Raw genomic sequence first — 15,886 nt, 5'->3', positions numbered from 1 at the left:
CACATGTTAAAGTAACCAGATATGAAAAGGGTGTTGGTGTAGATCAAAGTTTTTACATAAACATGATTGGCAAGCAGACCTAAAATTACTTTCTCTATAGGTGTTTGTGTAAGATATCAAGCTAAACACAGGTAAAACTGAAATTCTGTTCCACACAGGACAAATGTTGGTTTAGATGTTGTGACAACTTGTCCAACTTCTTGAACCAGAATGAAAGTAGTATGACAATAATAAAATAGTACATAAAGCAGTAAAATAACATAAGGCATTGATAACCTAGTTCAGTGAAACTACACCTATGTATGGGTGGCACTCTACCTAATAACCCATATTATGTGAGATATTACAATTCCTAATATTTAGATATTTCTATTTTATTTATCATTCAGTAGTTAAATTTAATGAATTTTGTTTTTTTAAAAGTAATTTGTTAAGAGCACAATAAGTGCTCTCTTTTATAGTTTTTATCGGTTTCTTTCTTTTTGAATGGTTAGTTCTGATGAGGTCAGGCAAGACTGCATGTGACAGACCCAAAGAGAAGCATAAGGCTAGAAGCGGCTGAGAGAATAAGAGAAACAACAATTGCATTCCTAGGGTATACTTGGCAACAATCTGCATTGGAATAAGAATCATTGTTAAAGGATAAGATCAAAGGTGCTAGAAGATAAAAGATAGTGCGTGGTACACCCACTATGCGCACTATGTAACAAAAAGGACAAGCGCAACCTGCATTTCTGTACCAATAGTCTGCCATACTACACCTTGTCATCCACCACTGTTTGTACATGATTTCCAGGTTATATGAATCATAGAAAAATGAGGGAACTTTGTTGATTTTATCTTGGGCCTGATTTCATTTATTCTCAATCAAATGATCCAAGACAAATGGAAAACCCTAGTTGAAGCACCTATAAAAGAAACTCTTGAAGAATGAAGATAAAGTTAAGAATTTGTTAGAAACATTCACATAGAAGAAACCAGTGAGGAAAAGAGTTAAGTGAAAGTGAAGTTTTTTTCTTCTCACCATTTCCAGTGCTTACTGCTGAATCCTGGCGCGACAGAAGTTATCTTTTGTTGATTATCCATTGCAAGAAGACGAGATATTGTTCTTATATTGTTATTCCTATTTCACTTTATGTTTAAGAATGATTAGCTTAAGGACCAACATTGTAGGTTGTACTTAGCTCATTATGAGGTAAACCTTTGTTTGTTGAGAATGAAAAGTTGATATAATGTAGTTTTTATGTTAAATGATGTGTTGTTAACTCTTTGTTTTATCATGTGTTAATATGCTATAAATATGTTTCTTTGATTGATCAACTTGGAAAAAGATAAAAGCTTGTTGTTGTGAGAGATCCAACAACAAGCAGATTTCATGATAAAAATGGTTTAAAATAGTAGGATAAAGATACTCACTAGAACAACTTCTTAGAGATAAGTAGCTACAAGCTTAAAGGATTTTCAGAGTAAAAATAGACATGTTTTAGGGTTACAAGGTAGGCTTAGATATTTTTTCCCTTGCCCTAAAATGCATGTGCTTTTGATGTTGTAGAGATACACCTTTAGATCATATTCTGACATTTCTTGGCATGACACAACTCATCATGTACACATAAGTGACTATGTTATATTAATGAATCATAGCCCAATATACTCTCCATTTTCGAATTCAAACCACCATTTTCAACATTGTTCTATATTTGTTTACTATTCTACTGAACATGTTACAATCATATATAATTTTTCTCTTGCTTATGCGAATTTAGTAAAAGATTATTTCTTGCAAATATCACCCTAATTTACTTTCCACTCCCGTTGGGTTCGATATCCTTATTTTTATCACTTGATAATTTTAAAACATACATGTATTGCATGCGCATGTTGCTAAACCCAATCTACAGAGGAGACCCTGAACCTAAGAGAATGTTCGGATTGCTTTGGAGATTCCAAATTACTGGAAATTTACCAGGAAATCGTCCTCCTTTTCTTTTGTTTGATCTAGAGGATGAACTAGTTCAGGCAAATATTGTCATGGCAGATAAAGATATCATTGGTATTGACAATGATAGAGCAAGGAACATCATGGAATATGCAGTCTTTGATCCTAATTCTATGAACAATGATATTATTTGTCCAGAGATCATTGTAGCCCAGTTTGAGTTTAAACCAATGTTGTTTCAATTGTTGCAAGCCATTGGTCAATACTCAGGCGTTGCAAATGAAGATCCACACTTGCATTTGAGACAATTTCTGGAAGTGGCTATTAACTTCAAGATTCCTAGCATTACTGATGACACCTTTTGATTGAGATTATTCATGTACTCTCTAAGGTGTAGAGCCAAGAGCTGGCTAAATTATTTGGAGCCCAATTTTATAGTCACATGGAATGCCCTAGATGATATTTTTTTGGCTAAAAACTTCCCCCTATCAAGAATGCTAAGATGAGGAATAAGATAACTTCATTTAGACAAAGAGATTATGAATCTTTATTTTATTCTTAGGAGAGATTTAAGGAGTTGCTTAGACAATATCCACATCATGGAAAACCAATATGCATCCAACTCAAAACATTCTACAATGGATTGGTTCCCTCATCAAGAAATATGGTATATGCCTCTAGTGGTAGAGCATTGTTTTCCAAATCATATGAAGATGGATACAAGTTGATTGAAAGCATTACAAACAACACATACTAATACCCAGAAAAATCCAGCTAGTGTTCACGATGTCACTGAAATTACAATCATAGCTGCTTAGGTGGCTTATATTCACCAAATGATGAAAACCATGATGATGAGTCCTGACGTGCTAGCAATTTAACCTTTCAAAGTAGTGATTACACATCAGAGGTTGTATGTGCTTATTGTGGATGTGATCACTTGTTTGAATATTGTTCTATAAATCTTATTTATGTTAACTATGTTGGTAACAACAAGTATAACAACCCATATATCAACACATGCAACCCTGGTTGGCGTAATCATCCAAATTTTTCATGGAGAAACAATCAAAACCAACTTAAACCCTAAGCAGCTCAAGTTCCACATTATATTTCTACACCAGACAATATTATGGCTAATCAAGGGAACAAGCAACTAGAAAAAATGATGAAACCCTTCACTTAAGAGACCAAAAATCAGTATCAAGCTCAAGGAGTGAACATTAAAAACTTGGAGAATCAAGTAGGTAAGATTGCTTATGCACTTAGGTCAAGAATTATGGGAGCACTTCCTAGCTCTACTGAAACTCCAACAATTACATCTGGAGCCAAAAGTATTGAAACATGCAAGGTCATCAAGTTAAGAAGTGGAAAAGAACGTGAATGATCAACATCCATAAGGGAAGAATCACCAATAGAAAATATGATCACTCATGACACTTCAGAGAAGAAAGTGTCTGAATCTTCTAAAAAAACACTCATAGTGACACCTACCGAGGAACCACTAACACAAGAAAAAGGCACAATGAAAACTCCAGGCATGACATCTAATATAGAGAAACAACCAATGGTCATGCCTGAGGTCGATAGGGTATCCATATTTGTTTAAGAAAGAGCCTCATCCATTTTTCCTCAAAGAATCAGGAAGGCTAAGGAAGAACAATAGTTTGGAAAGTTCATGGAGATTCTGAAGCAGCTTCACATCAATATACCATTGATTGAAGCCATTCAAAAAATGCCTAACTACTCCAAATTCATGCAAAATGTTCTTACAAAGAGGAAGAGAGTAGGAGAGTTTTCAACTATAGCATTAACTCGAGAATGCAGTCAACGAGTTCAAGGAAAAATACCTTATAAATTGAAGGATCGTGAATGTTTCATTATACCATGTAAAATTGGAGAGTCATTCTGTGGTAGGGAACTGTGTAACCTTGGAGCATATATCAACCTTATGCCCTTATGTATTTTTAAGAAGCTGGGAGTTAGAGTTCCCAGACCAACAACCATCACTCTTCAACTAGCTAACAAAAGTTTGTGTTATCCTCAAGGAAATATTGAAGATGTGTTGGTGAGAGTTTATATGTTTGTATTTTCGGCTGACTTTATTATCATGAATAACAATCCCGATGAAGAAACTCACACCCTGTTGAAGACCCTCTATTGCACTAGAAGAACCTTGATAGATGTAGAAAGAGGAGAATTAACCATGAGAGTAAATGGAAAATAAGTCGTGTTTAATGTGCTAAGTACATTACAATATCTAGGGGAGGAAGTGGTTGATTGTTCTATGATCTCAAGCTGGGAAATTATTGTTCATAAATATCTGCTTAAAAGCAGTAACATCGAAAAGGAAATTATAAAGTGGTTGGAACCTAGAATCATTTACCCTATTTTTGATAGTGTGTGGGTGAGTCCCATTCAATGTGTTCCAAAGAAGGGTGGCATGACAGTAGTCACCAATGAGAAAATGAGTTAATCCCCACAAGTACAATCACTGGCTGAAGAATCTGTATGGATTATAAAAAGCTGAATAAAGCCATACGAAAGGGTCACTTCCATCTACTTTTTATTGATCAAATGTTGGATAGATTGGCTAGAAAGGGGTTATATTGTTTCCTTAATGGTTACAATCAAATTTCCATTGCACCCAAATACCAAGAGAAGACTGCTTTTACATGTCCTTATGGAACCTTTGCTTTTAGAAGGATGTCATTTGTAATATGTAATGCTCCAACTACGTTTCAACGTTGTATAATGGCGATATTTTCAAATTTGATAGAAAGTTCCATGAAAGTTTTCATGGACAATTTTTATGTATTTGGAGAATCATTCGAGAAATTCCTTGCAACCTTGATATGGTGCTTACTAGATGTGAAGAAAGTAATCTTGTGCTGAATTGGGAGAAGTTCCATTTCATGGTTAATGAAGGAATAATGTTGGGAAACAAATTTTCAAAGAGACGGTTGGAGGTAGGCCAAGCTAAAGTTGAAGTAATAGAGAATCTGCCTCCAACTATCAATATCAAGGGGATCATAAGTTTTCTTGGTCATGCTGGATTTTGTAGAAGATTTATCAAAAAATTCTCCAAGATAACAAAACCATTGTTCCAACTGTTACAGCAAGACATTCCATACGTCTTCAATCAGGAATGTGAATATGCATTCAAGTTATTAAAGAAATATGTAATCTCTACACCAATAGTGAAGACCCCTGACTGGAAAAAACCTTTTGAGTTGAAGTGTGATACTAGCAACTTTGCTATTGAAGACGTGTTAGGCCAAATGCACAACAAAGTGTTCCATACTATTTATGCTATTAGGATGTTGATTGAAGAAAATATCAACTACACCACTACAAAAAAGAAATTGTTGGCTATTTGTTTGCATTTGACAAGTTTAGATCTTATCTAGTGGATACCAAAGTGATAGTGTACCCAATGTTGGAACAAAATTGGTTGATACCATATCCCTTGGGTTTTGATGATAAAAAAATATTTAAAGAACAATTGGGTATTCTAACATATGTTTCAGAATGAAGGATTATATGATTAAGAATAGATGAAGAGAAGATTGATTATTCTACATCTGAGATTTAGACTCTAGTTCTAAAGATCACTTCTGAAGAATCTGGCTCTGATGGAAGATTCAAACTATAAATAAGTCAACTCTAAAGAAAGTCAGCCTCTGGTGATCTACACTCTGAAGCTTCAAAAGCCAAGAAGCAGTCTCTGAAGAGATCATACTCTGAAGAAAGTCAACCTTTGAAGCAAAATCTCTTCAATTGAGGCAACTTTGTCAGACTCAGAGAACTTTTGATCACGTGAAGACTTAAGGAAAAATATCTTCTTGGTTGTATGAGCTTCAAATAATGATTCTCCTTGCATAAATTTGTTTTCTTGATGTGTCTAATCAAGTACAAAGGTTATCCAACCTTTTGGTGAAAGTCTTCAACGTCTCTTTTCTTGCTCTCTATTTAAGGAGCAGAAGAACAAAAGAAGAAGAACACAAGAATACACTGCTAGAAGGCTCTGAACCATTGACATTCAAAGAGAATCAACTCTGTTAAAATTGCTTAACTTAGAAACTCTTAACACTTTGTATATTTTAGAAGTTCTTAAAGTCTTAAATTCTTTCTAAGTTGTGTTTTGTATACACCTCTGATTGTATATCAAGTGTAGTTCTTACCCAATCTATTAACAATTTGTTATATAGTCAAAATCCTCTTGCTTTAGTGCTTGAGAATTTGAAGTCTCTTTCTTGTGTGCTTGAGCATAAAAGTCTCTTACTTGTGGGCTTGAGCATTGGAAGTCTCTTGCTTGTGTGCTTGAGCATAGAGTCTCTTACTTGTGGGTTTGAGCATTGGAAGTCTCTTGCTTAATGATTGAGCATTTGTAATCAGTTTGGTTTTAGTGAAAATTCCTTGGAAGTACAAGGGGACTGGACTGCTCTCAAGTTTTGAGAGGAACCAGGATAACTGGTTGTGTCTATTCTTTTACTTTCCTTTCTTTTTTTACTTATCATTTCACTGCTGTTAACCCTGATATTCTAAGTTAGGTTCTGGTTTAGAATTTGATAAGGTCTTTCAAAAGTAAACCAACTTATTTGAGTCAGACTCTGAACCAAGTGTTCATAATCTGATTGAGATCCATCATAAGCAAAAACAAAAAAAAACTTAGAAGAAAAAAACCCAACATAATTCAACCCCACTTCTTGTGTTTTTCTCACCTTCAATTGACATCAAAGTAAGGTGTGTGATAACCATTTAACCATGGTGCAGAAAAGATCCTGAGAAAAATAAATATTTTATTATGGTTGATGATTATGGAGCATCTGGTTCTGGTGAGGGTACTCCTAATCCTTTTGGTATTGTTAATCATGATTACAATAATTTTGACTAAGAGGAAAATCAAGTCAATGTTGCACATGGTGAAATTCTAAGTGTAACAATTGATAAGAATGGTTCGACAATGATGGCATGTCGACCAGATAACCTCGACTAGTATCTTAAAGTGTCAGTCTAAGAAACCTCAAGGATATATATTGAGAAATAAGTTAAAAGAGTATCCGGAATAGACCTAAGAGGCTATTCGACACTATGTCGAGAGAACATTCTCCGACAGACTTTAAATACTTAGAAGACTGAGAAAACCAAAGATGAAGAGGGATTTACACACTCAGTAAGTGTCTTCTTCGAGGGAGCAGTTGGTAGCCTCTAAGCAAGTTAGAGAACATGGGATAATGGCTTCAGTAGTTTTCAAATCCATAACAATATGGCATAACATGGAGTGAAGAGTGGCATGCATTAAAGTGACGTATTTGTGCATGTAGCGTTAGAATTATTGAAGACAATTAATCCTAGATAGTATCTATAACAAACTTACATGTTGTAGCAAAATGTTTGCAAGTTTCACATAAAATTGTCTATAAAACTAGAATACCCAAGCTAGAGAGAGAGAGAGACAGATTGTGAGGAATTATGTGAGTTTGCGTCCCTCTTTATTTCAATACTTTTATGTTTCCTTAATTGAAAGAAATTTACTTTTCTTGTCATTTATTACATTCTCTTTTAATGTTGTTTATTTCATGTTCTTTTTACTTCAATTCAAACGTCATTTTCTTTAAAGTCTATTCACAAATTGTCTGCAATAAGGCAATTTTGGTTATGTCTTACATGTACGTCACATTCACATTTTTCACACAAAACTAATCCTGATATTTTTTGAGTTAATCTTAAAGACTTTCAAACTCGTTATTATTCGCTAAAAACACATGCGAACAAGTAAATATGAGAAAAACAGTTATACAACTAGATCTCCTACTTTCAGTAGAGATTCTACTAAGTTTGAATGGTGGAAGAGCAATATGTATACTCATACCATAGGTCTTGTGGGATATCTTGGAAGATGGCATTGACATTCAATTCAAAGGAGTTGGAATGGTGTCTGATATAAATTCTTTCACACCTGCTTAGAAAAAGATTTACATAAAACATCATAGAGTTAGAGGCATCTTGGTTGATGCTCTACCTCATTAAGACTACATAAAAATCATTGATAAATTCACTACTAAGACCATTTTTAAATCCCTATGTGCTACATATGAAGAGAATCAACAAGTTAAGGAAGTTAAGGAAGTTAAGGCTAACCTTCTGGTTCAACAATATGAGTTACTTAGAATGAAGGAGGATGAAGATATTGAAACCATGTTTTATAGGTTTAAAACTTTTGTGTCTGGATTTCAGGTTCTGAAAAAGAGCTATACTACCTTTGATCATGTCAAGGAGATTCTTAGGAGTCTTCCTGTCAGATATAGACCCAAGGTAACAACGATCCAAGAGGCTAATGACTTAAACACAATAAGTCTTGAAAGTCTTATTAGCAATCTCTAGAGTCATGAGATGGAGCTCAATGGAGACGAGCCTTCCAAGAAGACAAAGTCCCTTTCTTTGAAATCTTCTGCAAAAATTATGAAGGCTCATAAAATATGGAACTTTAAAGAAGCTTCTCAATCAAAATGTTTTGAAGAATACTCAGATGAGGAGGAAATGACCTTTATCATTAAAATATCTCAATACTTGGCCAAGAAGAATAATAAATACTCTGGTAGAAGTAGTGGCTTCAGAGGATTAAGTTAAAGAGATTAAAAGGATGATCATAAAGGTTGCTTAAACTACAATAAGTTTGGTCACTTCATTACTGAATGTCCAGAACTACAAAAGGACAAGTCAAATAAGGGAAGCTTTCAGACGGACAACTTCAGAAACAAATTCAAGAAGAGTCTCATGGCAACATGGGAAGAACTTATCAATGAAGAAAAACATGAGAAAGATGAAGAACAAATCAATCTAGCTTTGATGGGTCTGACATCTTCTGAAGAAGAATATGAATCAGATTATGGTTTAAAATTTGAAGAGGATAAGGTATTTTCTAAGCTATCTCGTTTTAATTTGATTATTTTTATTCAAGATTACAATACCTGACCAATGAAGTAATCAAGAAGAGCTTTCTTGATAAACAACTTTTACTGATCACCCCTGACGTAACACCCTGGTATGCAAATATTGTCAACTACTTAGTTTGTGGGCATGTCCCACTACAGTTCTACTTTCAACATAGAAAGAGGTTCTTCCACATGAGAAAAAAATTATTTTTGGGATGGACCATTTCTCTACAAATGATATGATGACCAACTGCTAAGGAGATGAGTAGACCAACCAGAGGCATGCCGGATCTTGTCATGATGTTTCATACGGAGGAAACTTTGGAGGAGTAAGAATTGCTGCAAAGTTTCTTCAATAAGGTTATTTATGGAACTCTTTATTTAAAGATGCTCATGAAATCATGTGATAGATGCCAAAGAGTTGGGAAAGTCTCCATGAGGCAATAAATGCCATTCACCAACATCCTTGAAATTAAACTTTTTTTATGTATGTGGCATATACTTCATGGGGCCATTCCCTCAATCTTTTGGAAATCTATACATTTTAGTTGTTGTCGACTATGTTTCTAACTGGATTTAGGCAGTAGAAACCTCTAATAATGATGCTAAAGTTGTGTCCAAATTTTTAATCAAAAAACATTTTTCTAGACATGGCACACCTAGAGGAATAATTAGTGATAAGGGGTCCCATTTTTGCACCAAATCATTTGAAAATATCATGGAAAAATATGGTGCCAAACACAAAGTTTCTACAACCTATCATCCACAAAGCAATGGACAAGCCGAGTTGTCAAATAGGGAGATTAAGAGGATATTAGGAAAGGTAGTTAATCCTTCAAGGAAGGACTAGTCCAAACATCTTGATGATGCTTTGTAGGCCTATAGAACTTCTTACAAAACTCCCTTGCTTGCCACTTTCCAATTGAGTTGGAGCATAAAGACTTTTGGGCTATAAAGCATTTAAAATTTAAATTGACATCTACTCGTTAAGCTATAATGCTTCAACTCAATGAGCTGGAGGAGGATAGGTTGTTTTTCTATGAGAATGTTGAATTGTACAAAGAGAAAACTAAGAGGTGGCATGATAGGAAGTTCCAAAAAGTAGAGTCGGTAGAAGGACAAAGAGTTTTGATTTTTAACCCAAGGCAAAAGCTATTCCATGGAAAGCTTAAGTCAAGATGGTCAGGCCCCTTTAAGTTGTTAAACTTTTATCCACATAGGACTGTGGACCTCTTGAATGAGAAAACTGGGGAGGAATTTTAAGTTAATGGTCAAAGAGTTAAGACATATTTTGGTGATCCCTCACACAAGACAAGAGTCAGCTTAAACTTGAATTATTGATCTCGTCTCTATTGAAAGTCAAACTACAAGACTCTAAAATGACGCCGCTGAGAGGCAACTCAATAATTAGCTTTTAGTTTTGTTTGTTTTTGTTTCATATGATTATGAGAAATTGAGAGTGGATTGTGATGTCACTGTTAGATGGTGTCACGACTATGACATATGAGAAACAAAAGAGGAAGCATTTATTGTTTCATAAAGCAAGAAAAATAAAAGGAATTAATGTGCTAAAAAAAGAAATTTTGCATTTGATGAAAAATGGAATGCTAAGAGAGAGAATGTCGTGCGTATAGATAAGCTTGGAGCCTTGTGCATGACATCACTTTTGGACAAAAGCATTTAATTTCTTGTATGCCACACATCATGATTCCTCTTACTAAAACAAGCAACCCAACCACCATAGTATTCCTAATCAATTAACTCTCTCTCTCTCTCTCTCTCTCTCTCTCTCTTGGTAGTTTTAAATTTAAAATTTCCTTTCATCTTCCTGCTCCATTAAACACGTAAAACCACCAAACTATAGAAACCTCTCTCTCTTTTCTAAAATTGCTTGCTCCCATACAACTTCCCACAAACTTCTCTCACCATCCCTTCAAAAATATAATCATCTCTTCCCATTACATCTCAAACCTTAACATAAAAATGGAACCAAAGATTATTGGCAACCATTACAAGACCTGTGTTAGGAAGAATGCCACACCGGTGATAAATTACTCTGATTCAGAAGACTTTGATATTGATACTTTCATCAACAATGATGCCCATAAGTGATTCATCGGTCACTTTGGTGGAATGAGTGTACACTCTGAAACGGGTTTTGTTTCTGACATGGAGGAGGAATATTTGAAACTTCTTGGAAGTGAAAGTCAGAGGTATAAAGGTAGTGCACTCATAGGAAACTATCAACAAGGTGTTGGGCTTAAGCAATGTTAGTCACACTTATCAAAACCTGTTGGAGACCTCAGATGAAGCTGAATATGATGTGTACATGGAGTCATTGTGAAATCCTGGTACAAAATGGATTGATTTAGGAGCTGAGAAGATGGTCAGAAGAATGGATTTTTGACCTGACTCTAAAGTGTGGTATTAATTTATTAAACATAATTTGTGTCCCACCGCCCATAATGAGACTATAAGTAAGGCCATATTGGCCCTGCTTCACCGCATTACTTCATTTAATGATGTGAATGTAGCTAAAATCATCATACAAGAAATCCAGGCTTACTCCAAGAAGAAAGAGGGGATGATCTAGTTCCCTTATCTGATAATATCTCTCTACATAAGGCATGGTGTCCCTGAATGTCCCACTGATAAGGTCTTCCATCCCCAAGATGCTTTTGATAAGATTGTAATTCAAACCCATATGAAGCCTAATGGAAGAAAAAGACAAGTCGAGGAACGACAGGAGGCGCCAGAGGACAAGACCACTTTTGAGACTGATAGATTATTATGGGGAGTGTTGCTAAAAATGCAGAAGGACCAAAGAGAGTTTTATAATTTTGATATGGACCATCACATCGGGCAGGAGAGAATGTTTGTGCTTAATCATGGAGAGAATTTGGAGGACCCATATTTTTTTCCATATCATATTTTGGGAGAACTAATTCATGAGGAGGATCAAGATGGACAGGAGTAGAAGAAAAATAAGAAAGGAAAAAAGAAAAAGAGTAAGAAAATTTCACTTCTAGGTTAAAATGAGAGACTAACTCTGGCGTGCCAGGAGATGACAATATTGAAAAAACCCAAGAAGAGAGCTAGAAAGGACACGCAATCGAAGAGGGTGAAAACCACTTCTCCTCTAGTACCTCACAACCCACCTAGGGAGTTTTATATGAATCAACTTGCTAACAAGGAGGATTTTGATGAAGATGACATAACCCTTAGTGAGTTGTTGAAACAAGTCAACAAGGATAATGTTGAGTTAAGGAAAGGTACGACTAGGGAAGAACATGATGATGGAGAAGAGAGTGAAAATGATGAAGATGAATAAGTGAATTAGGAAGTGCATAAGGAATATGGCCAGGGTGAGAAAACTGAAAATGTAAGAGAGGACTAAGGCAAGAAGGTGGAAGAAGATGTTGTTGTGAAGACTAAGAAGAATTATGTAGAATACTCAAAAGAACTTGAGTTTGAAGAAGATTCTGAAGAAGAGAAGGAGAAGAGTGTTGTTGAACCACCAGTCATCAGTCTAGAAAAAGAGAGGACACCTCAAAAAATCAGCATCTCTTCCCCTAAGAAAACACCCACCAAGAGGCAAAGCCCTGCAAAAGGTAGGACCCTTGTGACTAAAAGCTCTACAAAAGAGAATGAGATGGTTACAAGTGTCACGACTGAAGTTGTCAGTAAGGAACCTAAAGCCGCAAAACCAAAATCTAAGGAAGAAGCTAAATGTAAGAAGAATGAGCAAAAGAATAAGAAATAGAACAAAGTTGTTCGGAAAAGCAGCAAGCTTCGTTTCTAGCTGGTAGTTTTTATCAAAACCTGCAGATTGACATTTAATGAATGAAATTCCAATTTTTTTAATTCCCATGCAAGTAATGAGTGAAATTCTATTTTCTATTTTCTGTTTTTGTTATCATTTTCTTTTACATAATTTTTATGTTAATGAAATAAATAATAAAAGTAGAGGAAAATAACCTATTGTGTCCTTAAACTAACATAAATTCTAAATACTTAGAATAATTCTGATTAGACTGTGACAATATTGGTAACAAGGTATTGATTGCTTATCAATGCACCTTCTTATGTTTTTTGATAACCCATGTCATGCCTCTAATAGTCTGGAAAGTAGGCAACCTTCTAATAAGTTAGAATTATTTTAAAATATGGAATGAGAATTAATGGTAGGATTTAGTCTGGGGGGATAATACCACTGCTCAAGATTTAACACAAAGGATACACTGCATGTATGTAAATAAACACACAAAAATGTGTAAAAATGCCAATGTGCATGATAAATAAGTTTATGTGCCCGAAACTAGAGGAACAAGTAGATGTATTCACCATTAGTAACATGTTGGACTTATTACAAGTGAGATCACGTCAGGTGAAAAGATGGAGCATATAGTAAAACTTAGTAATCATAAAAATATATGGGTAAGCCGTAAGTTTAAATGAACAGTAAGTCTAAAGTAAAATAGTCAATTCCCCATTCTAAAACGGAAATAAATGAATTCTTGAACCATATGATAAGAGAACCAAACTAGATTTAGGCTAGTTATCTTAACTAAAGAGTATTGGCATGACAAGAAGCATCAGTAAGAGCGCACACGCACACACAAAGACACACACATACATACACACCCACCCACATACACACCATCTGAGTAGTAACGAGAAGCATCAGTAAGTGCCAATCTTTGAAAACGGTCATTGAGATAAATTATGAGTTGATTGTAAATTATGTTGTTAGAGTAGGAAATATTAGACAATGATGTTTCTTTGGTGTTACCTGTCGCATCACCTTAGGAAAGGTAATGATTCAATTTTGGGGGCATCATAACCCACATTTTATGATTTATTACAGGTCCTAATGTTTGGATATTTTTATTCTATTTATCATTCAGTAGTTAAATTCATTGCATTTTTTCTCTTTTTACACCAATTTGTTAAGAGCATAATAAATGCTCTATTTGTAGTTTGTATGTGCTTGTTGCTTTTTGAAAGGTTACTTCTGATGAGGTCCGACAAGATAGCCCAGGATAGAAACTTAGATCCAAAGGAAAGAAAAAGGCTGGAAGAAGCAGAGAGAAAAAGAGAAACAACAATTGCATTCCTGGGGCATACGTGGAAGCCATCTGCATTGGAATGAGAATCAATATGAAAGGATACGATCAAAGGAGCTAGAAGACAAAAGGTAGTACGTAGTATACCCACTACGCACGCCAAACAGAAAAAAGGACAAGAGTAACCTGAACCTCTGTACCAACAGTCTGCCACACTAAACCTTGTCCCCCACCAATGTTTGTACTTGACTTCCAGGTTGTACGAATCAGAGAAAAAAGAGGGAACTTTGCTGATTTTATCTTGGGCATGATTTTATTTATTCTCAAGCCCATGATCCAAGACAAATGGAAAAACCCTAGATGAACCACCTATAAAAGCATCTCTTGAAGAAGGAAGACAAAGTTCAACATCTGTTAGAAACATTCACATAGAAGAAACTAGTGACGGAAAGAATTGAGTAAAAATTGAGTTTCTTCTTCTCACCATCTCTAGTGTTTACTACTAAATCCTGACGTGACAAAATATCTCTCTTGTTGATTATCCATTACAAGAAGACAAGATGTTGCTCTTAAGTTGTTATTCCTTTTTCACTTTGTGTTTAAGAATGATAAGCTTAAGAACCAGCATTGTAGTTTGTACTCGTTCATTACGAGCTAAACCTTTATTTGTTGAGCAATGAAAAGAGGATATAATGTAGTTTTAGGTTAAGTCACGTGTTGTTAATTCTTTTTTGTATCATGTGTTAATATGCTATATTTCTGTTTCTTTGATTGATCAACTTGGAAAAAGATGAAAACTTTTTGTTGTGAGAGATCTAACAATAAGAAGCTTTCATGATAAAAGTGGTTAAAATAGTACGATAGAGATATTTACTAGAATAACTTCTTAGAGATAAGTAGCTACGACCATAAAGGATTTTCAGAATAAAAACATACATGCTTTAGGGTTACAAGGGAGGATTAACGATTTGTCCCCTTGCCCTAAAGCATACAATTTTGATGTTATAGAGATACACCTTTAGGTAACTTTATGACCTTTCTTGGCATGACACAACACATCATGTACACGTAAATCACAATGTTATATTAATGAATCATTTCCCAACATACTCACCATTATTGAATTCAAATCACTTTTTTAACATTGTTCTATATATGTTTACTATTGAACTAAACCTGTAACAATCATATATATTTTTATCTTGCTCAAGCGAATTTACTAAAGGATAGTTTCTTGAAAAAATAAACCTAAGTTACTTTCCACTACTTGTGGGTTCGATATCCTTATTTTTTATCACTTGCTACTTTAAAACATACATGTGTACTTGCATTTGATCTCCCACGTTTTCAAGCAACAAGTTTTTGGTGTCGTTTCCTAGGAGTGTATAAAAGATAACATTTTGATTTTTTTTGTAACACCCTGATTTGAATCAACATTTACATTTGATTCAAATCATTCTTTTTCTGGGTCACCTCTAGATAACTTGATTCGAATCAAACTTTACACTAGATTCAAATCATAAATTTTTCTCACATTTCCCAGTTGGCTCTGCTTGATTAGATTGAATCATAATTAACACTTGATTTGAATCACGGTTCTTTGATTTGAATCAGACTTTGTTCTTGACTCGAATCAACTATAAAATGGATCAAAACAATATTTTCTTCTTATTTCATTTCACTTTCTCTTTTGAGTTAAATCATGCTTTGCTCTTGATTCCAATCTAACTAACTTTTTCAACCATATTTATTGCTTAATCTCAAGCACATATAAAATCATTTTGTGATATTTTTCATGTAAGACTTTTCATAATCAACATTATGATTTTCTATGAAACCAACACCCTCTTTTTTTTAAAGTTCCAAGCTCTTGCTACGAAACTCTTACATCTTCATCTTCGGTTTGATTTCATATCTTAATAACGAGGGATTGATTATTGATT

The 15,886-nt window shown here is 34.6% G+C and overlaps 1 non-coding gene across 1 annotated transcript; it reads right to left on the bottom strand.

Annotated features, from left to right (window-relative positions):
• Window positions 1–2,438: 2,438 nt before the first annotated feature.
• Window positions 2,439–2,545, bottom strand: LOC127116647 (small nucleolar RNA R71). The gene has a single exon (XR_007801455.1). It is a non-coding gene; the product is annotated as a small nucleolar RNA R71 (small nucleolar RNA).
• Between the last annotated feature and the right edge of the window lie 13,341 nt (window positions 2,546–15,886).

The sequence above is a fragment of the Lathyrus oleraceus genome, chromosome 1 (genome assembly GCF_024323335.1).
Source record: "Lathyrus oleraceus cultivar Zhongwan6 chromosome 1, CAAS_Psat_ZW6_1.0, whole genome shotgun sequence".
Lineage (NCBI taxonomy): Eukaryota > Viridiplantae > Streptophyta > Magnoliopsida > Fabales > Fabaceae > Lathyrus > Lathyrus oleraceus.
Note: the sequence above shows the minus strand (reverse complement) of the source record. Positions and strands in the feature narration are given on the sequence as shown.